Here is a 6,689-nt window from a genome sequence, read left to right as displayed (position 1 = left end):
CTGGTCAAATGTTCATAACTTCTATTGAATTTTGCCTGTGAGCTTTTCAATGGAATCATTCCACAGAGCCTGCGGATCTGGACACCCCCCCACCCTCCTTCAAGAAAGGCCCAGGCATCTGCAGGGAGTCAGGCCTGCAAGGGGAGGCCAGAGGCATGTTCCAGAGTTCTTGGCACTAGTGCACTCCTGGAAGGAGAGGAGAGAGAGATGGTGCCCATCTTCCCAGCAGACATATAGGAAGAAGGTGAAAGTGAAAAGATGTTCTCATGAGCAGCAAGCCACTGAAGGGCAGGGTGGGGCCAACGGTGGTCCAGATGTGGGCACATTAAGAGCCTCCTTTACAAGGATGTGAGGGCTGTAGAATCATAGAAAATCCATGTTCTCTCACTATAGAGGTTTGCTGTGTGTCTGTGCCCACACACCAGTCCCTGCTCTTTCCTTCGCTTTGACTCTTACCTCCCCACTTTCTGTCTTCCTAGAAACTTCCTCATCCATTAAGAACCAACTCAGGGGATTCCCTGCTGTGTGACCCCCTTCTGTCATTTGCTATCAGGAGTGGCGGCCCTTCCTCATTCCTTGCAAGCATCTCTTGTGGCATTTGTCACACTGCACTCTCTCTGTGGCTGCTCATTGCCGGCCACCCCTTCCAGGCCAGTAGGTGAGACCGCGCCACCTCTGTACCTCTAGTGTCCACCACAGGGCCTGGACACGACAGGGACTGGCCATCCCAAGCCAACCGGAGACATGAAGCGAAGAATGTGTCCTGTTTCTCATTCTTGGATGGGGGGAGCGGCATAGCACGCTGTGACACTCGTGTGTGGTAGGCTGGATAACGGTCCCCAAGGATACCCAAGCCCTAGTCACTGGGGCCCATGTATGTCACCTTACAGGGTAAGAGACTTTGCAGATAGGATTACCTAGGGATCTGGAGAAGGGGCCATGATGCTGGATCATCCAAAGCACTCCAACAGGCACGGGCCTGCTGATGCCTTGATTTGGGCCCACCGAGCTTCATTTCAGGCTTCTAGCCTCTAGTATTATGGTAAAAGAATAAATGTGTGCTGTTTTAAGCCACCAAGCTTGTGGTCATTTGTTAAAGCAGCAATGGGAAGCTAATACAGTTTGTTAAAATCCTGGCCTCGTACATTCAGTTCCAGGCTTCCTCTGCGCACAGGCTGTGCTCACTCCTGCATCTCATCTGAAAACCCCAGAAGCTGCGTTCTAGCCTACGCTTCGCACACACATACTTTTCATCCAGCTCTGAGACACCTCTGGTGCCTTTGCATGCAGCCACCTGCCCCTGTCAATGAGCAAGGTCCGAAAGGTCTGGTTTTCTGGAGCCCACGCAGATGCCAATGTGTCTCCTCCAGCTGCCTGTGGATCTCAAGGGCAAGGCCAGCTGATAAGAAGCAGCCCAGTCCCCTGCACAACCAACAGGAAGGCAAACCTCAAAGTGGGTAGTTGAGGCTCTCAGGAAGACCTGGGGGTATAGCTGCTGGCCATAAGCATTTACACCCAGAACGGAAGGTGGGGGCAATGGCCAATGAGAAAGGAAGAGGCTATTTTATTATGGGACTAGCCCTAGACAGAACTCAGGTAGGAGTGGCTGTGTGGAAACCTCCAGAAAGTCTGGTTCTCTCACCTGCTCACCCATCACTGGGCCTGAAAAGCCACCATCTGTTCATTCATGTGACAAGTAGATGTCGGGCACCTTGTAGGCTTTTGGCATCATACGTGGAATTCGAGATCCATAGAAAAATCAATAGAAGTCTATTAGAGGTCCACATGCTGGAAGGGAAGATACGCGAGTGAGCACAACATGAATGCACATATGCAAGTGCACACACAAGCACGCAGACAATGGGCTAAGTGCCTTGGGGGTGAAAGTGTAAGTGACAATGACACACCAGGTAAAAGGAGGCTGATGTGACCACAGAGAAGAGGATATTTAAGTCAGATATTGAAGGGTGGGGAGTGCTTTCAGGGAGAAAGAAATGCCCATTCATTATGGGGGTGAGCACAAGCCAAGGCCCAGGGGTGAAAGGGCATGGCACGTTAGAGACTGCCATGTGGCTCAGGGGTGAGGAGGCCCAAGAGCAAGGATGAAGCCCCATGTTAAAAGTTCAAGACCCAACTTTGCTGTTTCCCAGTGGTAGAGCTTTGGGTGAGTGTCTTCATCTCTCTGCACTTCAGTCCCTTCATCTATTAAATAAACATTATGGTATCATCTCCGTCCCATGCTGTTGTGAGGCTGATGTGAGCTCATGCAAGTAAAGTGCTGAGCACAGTGCCTAGTGACTAGAAGGTAGTCGGTGGCTCATTAAACGTTGGCTGTTATTCTCATGACAGGTCATGGATGCTGTCACGACAGTAACTGATCCAGAGGTGTATTTTATAACCGATACCCTACTGAGTTCCTTCCAAAGGGCATCTTATGTAATCTTCATTATGACTCTTGGGGGCTGGTATTGGTTTCCTTGTCTCTGTAGGTGAGGGTGCACGTGAAGATCAAGGGACACTCCAGGGTCACGCAGATACTGTGTTGCTAATTGGAAATGGTGTCACTGGTTCTCATGTTGTGTGCTCATCCCCTTTATGCTCCATGGACCCTTGTCCTACATGCAGGGGCCCGCAGGCTTTTGAGGTAGGAAAGCAGAGTGTCAGAATCGTTTCTGTTAAGAAAAAATACCCTAAAAATATACCAGATAATAAATATAAAAATTGATAAACCAAAGAAACGAGATGCTATTCATTTGTTTTTAAATATGGAATTCTTCACAAATTAGTACATCATCCGTGTACAGGGACCATGCTGATCTTTTTTGTATCATTCCAGTGTTAGTTTACGTGTTGCTGAAGCGAGCACAGAATGCTATTGATTTTTAAATAAAGATACCTAGGGCTGGCGAAGGTATAATACAATGGGCAGCTTCATAAACAGCTTGTGGATAAGTGAATAGGTATGACCCTTTTGCAAAACAATTTTGTGTTATTCCAAAAGCCTTTAAAAGATCCAGATATTTGGGGCCCCTGGGGGGCTCAGTTGGTTGAGTATCTGACTCTTTGTTTCAGCTCAGGTCATGATCTCGGATTTGTGGGATGGAGCCCCACATCTGTGCTAAGCATGGAGTCTGCTTAAGATTCTCTCTCCTTCTCTCTCTGCCCTCTCCTTCACATGTTTTCTCTCTCTCAAATTAAAAAAAGACCCAGATGTTTGAAACAAACAAATAAAAGCAGAAACAGACCCATAAATACAGAGAACAAACTGATGGTTCCCAGAGGGGGCGGGAGAGGGGGGATGGGCGAAATGGGTGAAGGGGAGTGGGAGATACAGGCTTCCAGTTCTGGAATGAGTGGGTCACAGTGATTAAAGGTACAGCACAGGGGATATAGTCAATGGCGTTGTAATAACGTTGTGCGGTGACAGATGATGGCTACACGTGTGGTGAGCACAACGTAACATACGGAGTTGTGGGGTCACTGTGTCATACGCCTGAAACTAATGTGGTGTGTCAGCTGTGCTTCAATACAAGAGATACAGAATGAGTGAATAAATAAATAACCTACATGTTTAAACTCACAATGGTACTTTTGAGACCTGATCAAATGCAAAGTGCTAATGTGGATACTTGAAAAAATGCAAAATTTGAGAGAGCTTTAATGTGTGAAGCTGTTTATGATAGTAAGAGTAAAAAGAATCAAAACAATAGTTAGGTAAAAACATCCATGTCACAGATGTGTTTGGAATCATATATTTTTAAGTTTATATAGTGAGAGAGAGAGAGAACAAGTCAGGGAGAGGCAGAGAGAAGGAGAGAATCCCAAGCAGGGTCTACACTATCAGCGCAGAGCCGGATGCGGGGCTCGAACTCACGAACCATGAGATCATGACCTGGGCCATAGATCAAGAGTCAGACACTTAACCAACTGTGCCCCCAGGCGCCCCTACATTTGAAATCATCTTAAGTAAAAAATAATCGTGAATGAAAACGCTGGTTTATGTAGTACCATCTGAACCACATAAAAATATGAACAGGCAAAAAAAGTTAGAAGGAAATACAGAAAAACATGAACAGTAGAAGTCATTTTTGAGTCATTGGGTATATTTTTCTTCTCTTGTCTTCAGTATTTTTCAAAGATTCCATGTCCTATGGATATATCACCTTTATAATCTGGCAGAAGAACTTTATCTCAAAAGGCAGAAGAATTTCACAAGAGATATTTCCTTCTTTGGGTGAAGAGAATGATTTCTGAAAAAATTTAACAAAACTTCAGGCAGATTCCTAGTATATATAACACAGATAAAAGGAAAGCAGTTTTGGATCAAGTAGGCATGGGAGAAGGGTGCAGAGGCCCAGCCGGAGGGATCCCATGACATAAAATAAAAACCAGCAGTGAGAGCAGGTGCCCAGTTTTGAAGCCAGCTCACGCTCTCTCTAGGACGACCCAGGCACCGATTGTGCCTCTGGGGCTTGGCTGAGTGCATCAGTTCCTCGGGTGGGAGCTCACCCTGGGCAGATAGCTAAGGGTACGATACAGAGACTCTGGAGCCCAGGACAAGGATGAAAACTGTATGACTCCCCAGCACCCAGCCACCTCGAGAGGCTTGGGGGAACCCACCTGCCGGCCCCACCCAGAGCTTGATCCCTTGGACACAAATACTGAATGTGCTTCTAATGCTCTTAAATTCACCGGCTGCCACTCACAGAAAACAGGCATCAAATAGCAAAATCCAGGACCCAATCCTGGACAGAGAGTGCTGACTGCTTCTGGCCACTGCTGGCTTTCCAGAACATTCCAAGATTCACATCAACGGAGCTTTTGAAAATTTTGAATTTTATCCAAATAGCTGTTTGTGTTCTTTTTTCCTCCATGCCCTGACCAGTTGAATCCTATCCCATCCCTCTCTCTAAATATGAAAGATTTCTACCACAGGGCGCCGCTTAAGTAAGGGAGAAAATAAGATTGCCTGGTGTTTTTGTAACCACCCATTTCTCCCACATAACAGTCACTGCGCTTAGAAAGAGAATTAGTCCAAATAACAGTTTTCCTGCGGCATTCACGTTTCCATGGCAAGCCACGCATGAGGCGTGTTCAGCCTTGTGAATTTTCTATCAGTTCTGGGAGTTACACATTTTAACCCAAATAAATATATTTGGCTCAGTATCAAATTAAAAAAAAAAATTCTTCAGCTTCTCCTTTCTTTCTTTTTCTCTGCCAGAGCCAATGAACTTCACACAGAGGAAAAAAGGGCGCCTGCTCAATGCAAAACCCCCAATGTCCTACACGATAGGTGGATTAAATTTCAGGGACCTCAAATAATTAAACCTAAATGGAGGTATTAATTGTGGGAGAAATAGAAAGTTGGAGGTTGTGGTGCATTTGACTGTTGCAGAGGCCTGTGCGTGACACAAAGGTGCAGACCTAAGGCCCCTGGATGTTCTCCCCGTCATGGGCAGCCCTAAAGCCAGTCTGCCTTTTCCTGAGAAAGATTATGTGGCACCAGTGAGCTCAGCAAACCCATCCTGAGTACAAAAGAAGCAAGTCGAGAATCACATCTTTCTTGGGAAGCTCCGTTAAATCAAACTATGTGGGGAACAGACCCCAAATGTACTTCCTTTACACCTTCACTTACTTCCTTCGCACATTCATTTACTTCCTTACTGCCCCTACCAGTTGAATGCCTCCAAACACCCAGTCCTGGCCCCTCCCCCCCATCATGGCACGCCTTGCTGGAGAATTCTTCAGGGACTTACACCATCAGTCTGGACTTCTTAGCTTGGTATGTGAGTCCTAGTTTGATAATAACCCTTAAAATCATAATAAAAGTGGCTGGCGCTTCCTGAACCATCTCTCATGTGCCAGGCATTTGTGGAATATTATTTTATGTAACATTATCCTCACTACAACCCCAGGAAGAAGGTTTTATGATCTCCATTTTATGAAAGGAAAAACAAGCCCAATGTGGTAAATGATCTGACCTCCGATAAGTGGTGGGGGCAGGCTTCTAACCCCAGCTGCTCTGACTCCAGAATCCTCCCTTTTAACCACTCTCCCCACCCCTCTGGCTATTCATTTTGGAGTAAATGGAGGGGCAGTTCAGATGAGGGATGAGGCAGGGGGAGGAGGAACGAGAATCAGGGTACGTCTTTCTTCTCCATCAGCCCCGAGCAAGAACAATGCAAGTGAAATGTAGTATTTCATTTTATCATGCAATGAGCATAATTAGGAAACAATGAGGAATGACAACTAATAATGAATCTTGTTTCTTCCTAATTAAAATTTAACGATTGTATTTCTGCCATTATTGCCCAGAGCAGCAGTGTGGGCTGTGCGGTAACAGGGCCAGCTCGAGAAGGAGGCAGCCTGTCTTCACAGATGGCTCTGCACAGCCTTGCCCGGGCATGCCAACAAGGGACGGCTCCACAGGTGTGCTCCCTGCCCTCATGGCCCAGCCGCACTGGGCAGAATAAACAGTGGTTTATTCATATCAGTACTAAACAGCCGGTAAGTATTGTGATTCCACAAATGCAGTGGGGAAAGGACCAGTTCTGGTGATGGACAAAGCTGGGTTCAACTACAGATTCGGCCAGTTGCTTGCTGTGTGATATCAGACAAACCCATGAGCCTCTCTGAATCAGTTTCTTCATCTGTGAGTGAGCAGGACATGTCTCAAGTGGCACTGTTGT

General features: G+C 46.5%; 1 non-coding gene across 1 annotated transcript; it reads right to left on the bottom strand.

The window, feature by feature from the left end:
* Window positions 1-2,759: 2,759 nt before the first annotated feature.
* Window positions 2,760-2,866, bottom strand: LOC115288787. The gene has a single exon (XR_003907189.1). It is a non-coding gene; the product is annotated as a U6 spliceosomal RNA (small nuclear RNA).
* Between the last annotated feature and the right edge of the window lie 3,823 nt (window positions 2,867-6,689).

This window comes from Suricata suricatta, chromosome 3 (genome assembly GCF_006229205.1).
Source record: "Suricata suricatta isolate VVHF042 chromosome 3, meerkat_22Aug2017_6uvM2_HiC, whole genome shotgun sequence".
In the NCBI taxonomy this organism is placed as follows: Eukaryota; Metazoa; Chordata; class Mammalia; order Carnivora; family Herpestidae; genus Suricata; species Suricata suricatta.
This window is presented reverse-complemented; position numbering and strand designations above follow the sequence as displayed.